Genomic DNA, 12,972 nt, shown 5'->3' with positions numbered 1-12,972 from the left:
CTAGCACAGTGATGGAGGTGTGTGTGTGCTGATATGGGGCTGCGTGAGTGTAAAAGGGAGATGATGTTTATAGATGGTACTATGGATGCACATTTGTACAACCAAATACTGAATGAAAATGTACTGAATTACTTCACATGTTGATGATATTAACAAGGGGTGTACTCAGTTTTGTTATACACTAAACAATTCAGGGGCTCCACATCTGTATCATTTACAGTGCCATGTTTTAGTAACGTATTATGATAGTATTAATGGGTTTGTTAACACGTTCTAACTCAGTTCCAAGGCCCTTTTTGACCAATTTGTCCCAGGCATTCAGCTCTGAACTAAACAGCCTGGAGACTTGTTTTTGACACAAACTCAGCCCTGACAGTGAAAGTAGCAACTCTGAAACAGCAACTTTTGTACCAGGAACTAGGATGAACTATGGGCCAGTAGCTAAAATTGAATTCAGGCTGAAAAACAGATAAAGTTCTTGGGTTTCTAGGAAAGTACCTGGGAAAGTTCAGTATTGGAAAATGGCTACTACCCAAGTCCATACTGCATGTCAAGCTTAAAAAGAGATTGATCCGTTTTAGGGTTGACAATGTCATTTGATGAGTCAGTCCTCCACTTTGGACCAGACTGAAATATTCCGACCACTGATGGATAGATTCCCATGAAATTTGTTACAGATACTCAAGTTCCCCTCAGGATGAATTGGAATAAATTTAGGTATCCCCTTACTTACTCTAGTACCATTATCATGTCATTTATTTATATGGTTATGTTATTTATACATGTAATTTATCAATAAACATGCCAAACAATCACTGGTTTCAGCTTCCCAAATTGGAAGATTCACTGTTTTTCTCTATTTTTAATGGAATATCTTCGAATTTGTTGTGGTTCATTAGATGTTTTATATTTTTTATTTTAACATTACATACTGTTTGGGTCAAATTATCTCCGTATCTATTGACATGTGTTTTAGTGAAATGAATAGTTGATAGTTTTAATAAGATAGTAGTTATGAGGATTTCTTTTTATGATGTAGCAGTGAAGACTGATGGCTCTAATGGTTCTACAATAAACCCCACACTTCCATAAAGTTCTGCTCATTTTACCTTTACATAAAATACATTTACATCATTATTGCTATGTTATATTTTCATGTCTTAGGTCAAATAGGACATGATATTGTGTGATAGGAGCCGTTATATCTCCACAAATGTTTTTTTCTCTCTCTGCTCTCTGAAACATGAATCAAGGTTTAATCACACATTTATTGATCAGTCAGATCAACTTTTGATGCATTTTAAACAGATCTGTAGTTCAAAATTTGGTATAGACACTTTTTATGAGATTCTTAGACCGGGTCAAAATGGACCTAGAATTATGTGTATAATTATTTATGATAAATAATTATTCTTTGCAACCCAGTTCAGACACTTATAAGACCCTGTGTTCAGTAGATGGACAACTAGCAGAAGGATGGATGGATAAATCAAATGTCCTTCTGCAGAATAACTCGACACATCATTGTATTCAGGTTATCTTTTATGCATCATACACATCCTCCACCAGCTGTCTGCTTTGCCTCAGGCAGTTTCCTACCTCTACTGTGAGGATTTCAAAATCTGGAATTCGGTTTAGAAAAACTGAATAACACTCATCTACACAATTTCTTAAATAATGCTACAGTATAAGTAAAATTGACCTCGAACCTAAGGATGTGAGTGTTTTTACATTTCCAGAGTATAGCTGGCGGTTTGAAGACTTGCCCACATGCAGCGCGACCTGTGGGAACAGAGGGACTTGGCTGCGGAAGATTCGCTGTGTCAGTCGGTACGAAGGAGAAGTTCAGCCCGTCATGTGTCAACACATACCAAAACCCACCAGCACCCTGCTTTCCTGCAACAGACAGGACTGTCCTCCCAGGTACTCTTACCTGTAGACAACTGGATGCCACATATTTTTGAGAGGACATTGTCAGATTGGTTCAGATATGTAGCCGACTGCTGGGGGGCAAATGTTCATGATCTGTGTACTGTAATGGTGTATGATGGCTAAAAAGAAGTTTAAAAAAACAGAATTCAGATTGAGGGGATTGCTTCTTCAAATCCGCTCTAACCACAAACACAAGCACATCGATAGTTATTTGAATCTTGGTGGCGTCCCCCAGAATCACAAAAAACTATTCAGGCATGTTCACTTCATGCCCCTCTTTCACTTTTATATCTTTAAATGCATATTAACACAGATGAAATCCCTTTAAAGGAACACTTCAACATTTTGGAAAATATGATCATTCGTTTCCTTTCATGCTTACAATGAAATGAGAAGATTGTCACTAATGACATGTTTGTGTGTTCAGAATGGAGCTAAAGCCTGGAAGTGCTTCGCCTAGTTTAGCATAAGAAGCGGAGCAGGCTACCTGACAGCTACCTGACCTTCTTCATAGTTCAAAAAGACACTCATCAACACCTCTGACTCTCACTAACTAACATGTCTGTTGTGTTTGGTTCATCCATACACAAACAGAAAAACTAGGCTGTTTATATCCCATAATATCAAATGACTCCTGTAGGGCAGGGTCTGCAAAACATTAATGACCATTGTTCACACAATGTTCTTACCATTAAAGTTACAACTGTTTATAGCCTGTATAAAGGCAAGAACATATGTGCTGCATCCAAGACTGCTTTAGTACCGCCAGGGGCTCCTCGGCACTGAAGCTCAGGTCCCCTAAACAACTTCCATTTTATTCTGATTGGACGATGCTGTCAGGTGGAAACCTTGTAACTCCATATTTTGTTTTGGACATACCCAGCCAGCATGTCCATGTGGGCCCCACATGGGTTAAATGTGGGCTACATGGGTACTGAGTGGGCATGGGCTTGAACTGGGCAAATTTTGCAGGTCCCACATGGTTTCAGTAACATGGGCCCCACATGTGAAACCCACGTGGGCTGACTGTATGAGCCCCATAAGGGATGTAAGTGGGCTAAGCGGGCATGGGCATAAACAGGGCAAATTGTATGTGCCCCATATTGTTTCACAAACATGGGCCCCACATGTGTAACTCACCCAGTTGGGCCCAACCTGAAACCCAGTCAGAACCCACTTGAAGCCCATATGGGCAAACACAAGTGGGGCCACCATGGAAACAGCAGACAAACCCACGTGGAACCCATGTTGCAGCCCAAATGTAACCCTTACCCCCACAAGGACATGGGGAGGATGGGATACTAGGTTTCCAACAGTGACCATAATTATCAACTTCAAGAGACTGAGTAAAGCCTTGTATCGTATTACTGTAGAGTCCACAGTTTTTTTCTCCAATCATTGGGCCCTCAATGATCTGCTTAAGGGCCCCTAGGCACTTGCCCAGATTGCCTGTATGGTAGTTGCGGCTATGGCTGAATCTGCAGTCTCTAATATATGGATGTAATAAGTAGGGCCCGACAGATACTGGGTTTTAGGGACCAATGCCGATACTGACATTAGGGACAAAAACATTCTGATATCAATATATTGGCCGATAATGTTATATACAGAACATATACATAAACAGTGATCCCTCGAATGTGGTTATCAAACACCTGTGACAAAGATATGTAATGGATATTGACATATTATAGTTTAACAATAAACTTCATTGTATAAAATTAAACACAGCTGGGAATTTAATAATAATGATTAGCTGTGAATACAAAAAACAGAGCAAAAAAAACAACATATATACATTAAACTTGAAGTAAGAAAACGGGTCAAATATACATAAAATGTTGCCTATAAAACTTTAAAAATCTTTTAAAACCATTGGCAGATACCAATATATCTGTGATAGGCCAATATCGGCCGATATTATCAGCTGACTGTTATACCGGTTGGGCTCTAGTGATAAGTATAAATGGTCATGCTGGGTGGGTATCATTATTTAAATCCCTCTACAGCACCATGATCTATGTGTAATTAACCCTGGTGAGCTATTCCAAATTCCACATTTACAGAGTGAGTTCATTTGGATTTTTTTCTACTTAAGCAAATATGCACAACCCATTTCCTCTGAATAATCAAAATATTATCTGTCATGTCAGCACATTGTCATAGGGAATTCTCCATTTATGCATCATGTTATCAGCAAGAGTTTCCCCCCCACAATATGTACTTGAATGCTGTAATCTGGCCAAAGGTGCCACCAAGGTTAGAGCCAACATGAATGTGTGAATGATGTCATATGTTTCATCAATTTAATATTTTCAGCTGACATCTAGGATAGAGTTCCCTCATGGACAAACCATCTATTGACATATTATACAATTAACATGCAGTCAGATGGAGTTGTACTATAGACTGATTGATTTTGGCTTAACTGCTCTCAGTCTACAATGTTTCAGAGACTGACTCTGATGAGGAGGAATCTTAGAGAGGCCGGCCAATGAATTCATGTAGAGCAGCCAGATCTCAACAGAAGTGTAACTCTCAGCAAAATCTCCTCAGCCTGAGCCCCCCTGCTGTTTCCAAACGCTGCCAGCCTCCCTTTACCCATCCTACAGCCCATCAGTCAGCCCCCCCCCACAAACCGAGCCAGCTTCACTCACATAGATGCAACACAAATGACCCACTATTAGCTCGAATCAAACCACGACTGCGCTGCAGACACTAAATTCTCACAGTTCCTGAATTTATTTTAATTCTCGCAGCAGTTGGTAGCTTTTTCTGGCAAACTGCTTAGTCAGTGTTTCCAAGCTATCACCGAGCACACGGCAAATACTTAGTGGCTGACCTTTTACTGTCACGAAAACAGCCACACACACACATACACACACACACACAGCCAAGAACACCACCGCTGAATGTTGGGCTCTGTTAAGTGGATGCTTGTGTGACATATTTCCCTGTAACTCTCACAGCGCCACAAGTACCCGCTAACCACTGCAAGAGTGACAGTTTATTAGCTCACTGGGAGACTCTTGATTAATAAGGACGTCCTGTCACTCACGCAAACACAAACAGGCTACTGTACATGGCACAGTTGATGACTTGTTGAAGTCACAATTACAGTCAGAAGACCGCATGACCAAGCATTAATATTTCATGCTAAATACCGGCATGTCATGAACTTCAACTTTTTCCTAACTGTTGATTATTGTTGGTTCTAAAACCAAACTGTTGGCGCACTACCACCATCAACAACTGGACTGGTGCAATATAGCCTACTGTGGTAAATTATGGGAGGCATAATCTCTTTAAAGCAGTATTAAGAGAAGTGTGCAACCAGTGTGGGTTAAGTGTAGTGTGTGTTGGCATATTACAGATGTGGGACACACAGACACCTATTACCTGCCGGTGCATGGTCACGGATTGTGGGAATTGTGGGTATTGGGACACACCCAGTATCATGTCTGAAGCACACCCTCACACACATAAATATTATATGGGTCAATGAGGTTTTTTGTGTCCATGTGGTTTAGTCAACTTTAAAGGGTTAAAATGTGAAAATAAACGTATGAATAACTTGCACACATTCTTTTTTTGTGGACCCAGCATCAAATTTCTGCTTTTAATCCATTTTGAGAGAATATATTAGAGGATTATGGCAAAAATGTCTAAGTGGTGTAACCATAAAAACTTTGTACCAAATCATTCAACTTGCTTAAAAACAGTACATTGTCAATAAAACACCATATCAACTAGTTTGGCATGATCTTACATTATAACTTTTTTCCTATTAAATAAAGCTAATGGAATATAATTTTTCTACATATTACAATTATTTAATATTTATCATTCTTTTGTGGTTACACCATTTGACATTTTCAGGAGCATTCAGTCTTACTTTTGGTAAAAAATGGTGCAAATGTCATTTCAAATGACATAAAACCAAGACAAATACTAAATGTACATTTTAACAAACCTGATGCTGCTTTTAAAACTGGTTGGTCATCTTGCCAACCCTTATTTTCACTGACCCTTATATGTTACTAAACCTCTATATGACAGCGTTTGCCTTTTGTGTTCAAAATATTTTATCAGATAGACTGAGAGACACAGTATACAAGAGACTTCTGCCATTTATCTTAATACACAATAACTGCCTTTATAGCTACAAGCAGTGCATTTATTTCACTGAGCTCTCAGAAAGAGTCCCATGAGGAATCCGTCACTGGGCTACAAGCCACTGCTAATACAGAGCCCAGTATGTTCTAATATAGCCTACAGCACATCTCTGTCTGACCGGGCTCCACCCTGTGATCAAGTTGTAGAAATCAACATATTTTATACTTAGTGTCCCTATCAACACATAAAAGTTCCACCAAACTAACTTCGGGTTGTGTTTGCATAAAGAAGTGCTTTGTTCTGAAAAGTTTCATAGGAATAAATCACAATTCCCAAGTAGTTTTTAGCTCTCAAACTCAATAAACTCATTCTTTCAGATGGGCGGTATCAGAGTGGTCAAAGTGCTCTGTCTCATGTGGCAGCGGCTGGAAGCAGAGGCAGGTGGTCTGTCAGCAGCTGGATGTCAGAGGAGCAGTGAACACTGTGGCAGCAGCAGCCTGTGAGAAGATGAGGCGGCCTGCTGACACAGAGCAGTGCACCGCTAACAACTGTCCCAACTGGGTAACCAGTCCCTGGGGAAAGGTACGTTCATAAACTAAACCAAACACGTGCATGTTACACACTGTAGAATGCATGGTTTGTATTATTAAGTTTCAACTCTATATGGACAATGCATTTCGGTAGTCTACTGGTTAAGACACGTACCATATAACTGCAATGAATCCCCCCCCCCCCCCACACACACACACACACATACACATATACAGACACACACATTTAATTCCTGTTATCTCTGTACTGTCCCTACAGCTAAACCATTAATGCTCCAAAAATATGTATTAAAATAACTATGTATGTGACTCAATTTCAGTGTTCAGGGAGGTGCTTAGGCCCCACCACCACTGTGCAGAAGAGATCTGTTATCTGTCAACATTCCAACGGCTCCTCATACATAGACTGTGATCTCAGGAACAGGTACAGTACACACACACACACACACACACACAGAGATAATCACACACAGAAAATAAGAAAACAGTCCTATGTTTTCACAAAACTGGTTAGAAATTTCTGTCAAAGGAATATTTCAACATTTTGGAAAATATTATTATTTGCTAGGTGAGAGTGAGATGAGAGGATCACAGAACCTTTCTGTGCATTAAGTACGGAGCTAGCCAGTAGCAGGGGAAATCAATAGCCTGGCCCTGTCCCATTTGAAAACATATGCTTACCAACACCCCCAAAGCTCACTAATTAACATTTTGCATCTTGTTTGTTTAATCTGCACACCAACAGACAGGTTTTAAGGGGAGTGACGAGCTGGAACTAGTTCTTGCCAAGCAACAGCTGGGTGCAGAGGCTGTGCTCAGCATTGCAAAGTCGCAAACCCTTGTCACAGTGAGGTTGGCAACTTAAAGCACAGACTGAGATATATTTCCCGCAATATGAAACTATTCCTGCAACATTAAATGTCATTCATTATAGATAACTACTGCAAGATTCAGGGTCATAATAGGTTTCTGATCTGCTGCTAGGTTATGAACCGTCTCAGATGGTCTGGGAAAGGTCTGCTTTTTGTCCCCAGAGTCCAAATTCACCAGTGTTGTTTTTATGCATATCTAAGAAATCTGCAACTCTGTCTAAAGTATTTTCTGATTGCCACTCACTGCTGTTAAATAAAAATGTGAACTATTTATCTATATTTCACACTGCACTGTAGCTGCACAGTGATTATTATTCCTCCTGTTTAATCTGTTTTAATACAATATACCTTCATTTATCTTCTATTTTATTTTACTCCATTTTAATCCTGTTTTATGTAAAGTCAATAGGTGCCAACATGCAACAACAATGAATGCACAGCACTAACTGAACCCTAACCCACTGTGTTTCAGGCCTATGTCAGTACGCAACTGTTCCTCTGACCTGTGTGATGTCCAGTGGCAGCCTGGTGCGTGGCGGGCGTGCACCGTCGTCTGCGGGAGCGGCTTCCAGTCCCGCAGGGTGGACTGCATTCACCGCAGGAGTGGCAAGACTCTGGCTGACCAGCACTGTGCCTGGATCCAACGCCCCTCCACCTGGCAGCACTGCAACACCGCCAACTGTGGGAGTAAGTCTGTGTGTGTCCGTCATCAGTTCTAATCCCCCTTTACTCAGACTTTCTGTTATCTAACTTTCTGTAATTTAAGAAATGATAAATAGTTGTGTCTTTCAGGCTGAAACTAATTTAAATAATGAATTAGTATCTGAGTATTCAGAAATGTGTTGTAAGTAAAAATAGCAATATTATGATATTAAAATATTCCATTAACAGTAAAATACCTTCATTCAGAGTTTTAAAGAAAGAAGTAAGGATCATTATGCAAAGTGACCCCTTCCAAAGTTTTGCATTTCTGTATATATTTTACTATTACTCTGAATGATTATTCTTACTGTTGCATTAACATGTGAGCAGCATTTTAATGTTGGAGCTGGTCAATGTAAAGTTCTCTTTAATAGCTTCATTTTCTGTTGGATTGTATCATATTGTATTAACTGGTTGGTTTGTATCTATAATCTTAATCTGTTGAATAACTAGTAAATATAACAATCAAATAAATGTAGTGGAATTAAAAGAACCATATCTGCCCTGAAATGTTCTGGAGGACAAGTATAAAGTGTCATTAATGAGACTGAGATAAAGAACAATTACCCTATAAGATGTACAAGTATAATACTTGAGTAAACATACTTAATTACCCTTTACCACTGGCTGGTCCAGTGAGCGTTTCATGTCAGGGAGGCAGAGAGTTAACCAAGATAAATGATTGGATCCAGGGCAATCAGCAACCTCTTTAATACCAATAACACTCTTAATCAGGGAAAGGGCAAACCACAAAATCAGCTTTTAATTACTGCAGTACCAAATTACACTGGCCACTCCAGGAAACTTACAGCTGCATATCAGTTTCATTGAAAAACTGTGCTATCTGTAAATGAAAGTGTTGCTAAGCTTTGTTTGTTTTTTTTTCCTTTAGTGTTTACATGGAATGTTTTGTTCCCATGCAGGTGAATGCAAGGATGCAACCCAGTACTGCAGCGTGGTGAAGAGACTGAAGCTGTGCTATGTGGAGATGTACAAACACAGATGTTGTGGGTCATGTTCACAGGATGCCAACTCCACCTAGTGGCAGAGAGTGTGTAACTACATTACATTGTGTCAAACAGGTTGACTACATGAGATGAATGACTGGGCAAAGATTGAAAGGACATCATCTGCGAGTGGATGCTTCAAGAACTGCACATATGTAAACTGGACAGGCTTCAGTCCAATTCCCTTATTTCCTAAAAAGGAAACTGAACGGAGGTCAAAAGGCTGAAAGGATGAGGAGGTTATATTTTCTGATTTGGACCCAACCTCCTAATATGAAGGCAAGTGTTCACTATGTGGATCAATTGGAGTTTCGGACTTTCCTGCAAAAAGAGAACATTTTCTTTCCAGAGACATTCAATAAAGGCAACCCGACCAAAAAGGAATATAATGATGATGTTTATAGTAGAAAGTATACCACTGCTCTTCTGTTGTATTTGTTTGACCTTTATTAGCTATGAGTTATCAGCCAGTCATGTCACTGATGTGAGGTTCATCATATCAGCAGCTCAAGTCTAGAAAACCTGCCCTCATACTTTTCTTTATTTATTTGTGTAATTTTTCAAAATTATCTTTTTTTTTTTTTTAACCAAATGAGTTATCTAGAAGCATTAAAGGAAAATTCCGGTTTATTATAACTTGGGTCTAATTTTCATTGATTTGCCTATATTTAATACTAACTGAAGTAAATGTAGACATGTGAGGAAACAGTAATATTGTCTTTATCAAAAAAACGTGTGGTCAGATGATGAGACATGATGAGACATGATGAGTTCACACATATTGTCCAAACTATTTTGAACTGAATATTAACAAGTAATACTAGAAATAATCACCCAAACTACAAAGATAAGACCCAATTTGTAATCAACCCAAACTATCCTTTAATCTCTCCCTGACTTTCCCTACCATCTAATAGGTACGGTATGTCACGTTGCTAAAAGAGCTGCTATCCCTAAGAGAATTTCTTTAGTGTGGATTCCAGAGTCTGATGTGTTTTAGTGTCCCATGATGCTGTTTCGAAGGCTCCTGATAAGTTTAAAAGTTTGGTAGACACACTGAATTCCCGTTTTTCTTTGGCATGAAAATCATCTAATTGACATATATTGTCACAAAAACATCTATTGGTTACTTCCATGTAAAATATTGTGTTGGCCTTCAAAAACCCTATATCTGTAAAACCAGCCCTTTCACCAGATGGAATGTTAATGTCAGGTGAAACCCCTTGTGTTCAATGCAATCCAATGTTTTTGGAATGATCTTTTATATCTGTAAAGTTATTGTTGGGAACTACATTACTTTATTAAGGTAACATCCAAGTTGTGGTTGGGTTACAGGTTCTCAATAGCTCACCCCACCCAAGTCCATTGACGAGGCAGTTTTAAATAGGGATCGAAAGGCAAAGGCTGGTTGATGTCACTCAAGATTCCACACATCATACACCCCTATTTAGTCAGGAAGAGCCCCCAAACCACAAAGAAATGATAGGAGAATCCAGGAGAAAGTGGGGCATCCAAAACCCACCTGGATATCCTCACTGAGGATTAGAACAGATTGGTTATCGAGAGATTAAAAAATTTGGGCGTCCAAGATCCAAAGATGTTTCAAGATGATGATTAGAATGAATGGTGGTCAAGAGGATAGAGTCACAGGTGTTCCAGGGTGGGATTAGCCAACTGACTCACATGGTAGGGTTAGGGTAACCAGGGTGAAAGCCAGGTGAGCTACATGCCTATCCACCAAACTGACCTCTACACCCTTACCCTCCACCATGCTACATTAATGGACTTAACCTTTGGACAAACTGTTTAGTGGAACCGCCATGGCCATAATTCCTACAGAAACTGAGCTGGTAAAACCCTAACGTACACAGAATCTAGCAGTGGAAGTCCTGTGTTTAATTTATAATACATTGTCAGGTCGTGTATGTACAGCAAAGAGAATTTTGGATTGAGATCCTCTAAGACCATTCACTTATGTGAAGGTACCGGGTTGTGATTGTAGTCACGTGTCACTGATGAGAAAAGAGCTACTGCTGCTGCTGGTGGAGCTTCAGTTGTGAAAGCATGAATTCATATCCACATATTATTCATCATCACCACTTTAAGATTCTCGACCACAATATCCAGAACATTTTATAAAAGAATCCAATATTACAGTTGAAGACGAGTTTGCTCACTGAGGTTAAACTGACTTTTGAGTGAGCAGAGAGGCACCAGCAGATTACTGATTTTGACTGATGGGTCTATTCATGTTACCTTTGTGTTGGTTATCATACTGATGTGCTGCATTGTATAAATGTCTTGTATATACTGTGTTCTAAGTGCAATATCGTATATTGAGTGTACGTAGATGTGTGAGACTTTTATTTTCTTACTTATTCATGGTTAAGGTGTCTTTTTAACTCCTGTGTAAGATCTTAGAATATAAAGCACTCATATATGTTGATTGAGTGGTATGTTTGCTACTACTCACTTGGTTTATTTGCATGTGTTTAAGTGCAGTCTCTGATGTTTTATAGCTCCATTGTGAAGTGCCACTCAGTAACATGCATTCTTCAGTGTTTCTCTCTGGCTTCTGATGACTATACGCTTTATCTGATGCATTAACCCAGTTTACAGCAGTTTGTGAAATATTCAGGAAATTCCATCTATAGATATGTGTACATGGACACATCAGCACAACTCTCAAACTGTTATATAGCTATGTGTTTCAATGGGAAAACACTTGTTTCTGTCAGTTGGGAACATAAGTTGTATTGTTTTTGTTATTTATTATCTTTTAAAAAAACAACAACAAAAACAAACTGTGACCACTACGTTACTCAACATTTAATCACACAGTTTTATCCTTGTTTTTATTTCTTTATTGTATCATCATCATCATCATCAGTTTGCATCAGAACACACCCGAAACTATTTTCCTCACTGTCATTGTGTTAAGTTCTACTTTTAATGGTATCTTTAACATTTCTCAAAACAAAAACATGAAAGTGTCTTTGATAACTCAACAACACAATAGGTTAATATTAAGGCCATCATTTTGAATTACTTATTTGGTCAGTTTTTAAAAAATGTTAACGAAAGCGACTACATTACCTATGAACACACATGATCTAAATGATGTGTAATTACTGGACTAAATATTTGATATTTAGTAGATTTATCCTTTTATTAACCTGTTTATAACCTGACTATACTATTTTACAGATTAGTACAAAAGCCCTTTATAACAGTTGTTCCCATGTCTGCAGCCCCCTCTTTTGCTGAATTATAAGGCTTCAAAATACGCTGAGGTCAAGGTTCAGAGGTCAGTATTTTAAAGCAGGAGCCATGTAGAATCTTCATACTGACTTATGCTACTTTCCAGCAAAGTATTGGGTTTCATTTTACAACAAAGATTTAATTTTCTCACTTTATAGACACAAGCAGTACTACAGGCTTGGAGGAAGGCCTGTAGTGATTGGGTGAGGGTTCTCATTCCCATGTCGTCAAATACTGACGCATGCATAGGTTTCCATTTACATAATGTTGGATATTTTTTCTATCTTCATGATTTTGAGACTTTATGTCAGCATGATACAGCCCATTCAATCAGAATCTGTATTATCAGTTAACACAAGCATACAAATAATGTGTTTTTCTACTTTTGGTTTTAGACTCAAGCAGTAGTGTCCTGAATCAGCTGCAGCTGTAAAGATACCATTACAGTAGATGTGTAATAGATTACCTACATTACCTGTAGACAAAAAGTAGACCCTGTCCCTTAAGTAGGAATCAAACCAGTTTGCTACT

The sequence above is a fragment of the Scomber scombrus genome, chromosome 1 (genome assembly GCF_963691925.1).
Source record: "Scomber scombrus chromosome 1, fScoSco1.1, whole genome shotgun sequence".
Classification (NCBI taxonomy): domain Eukaryota; kingdom Metazoa; phylum Chordata; class Actinopteri; order Scombriformes; family Scombridae; genus Scomber; species Scomber scombrus.
This window is presented reverse-complemented; position numbering follows the sequence as displayed.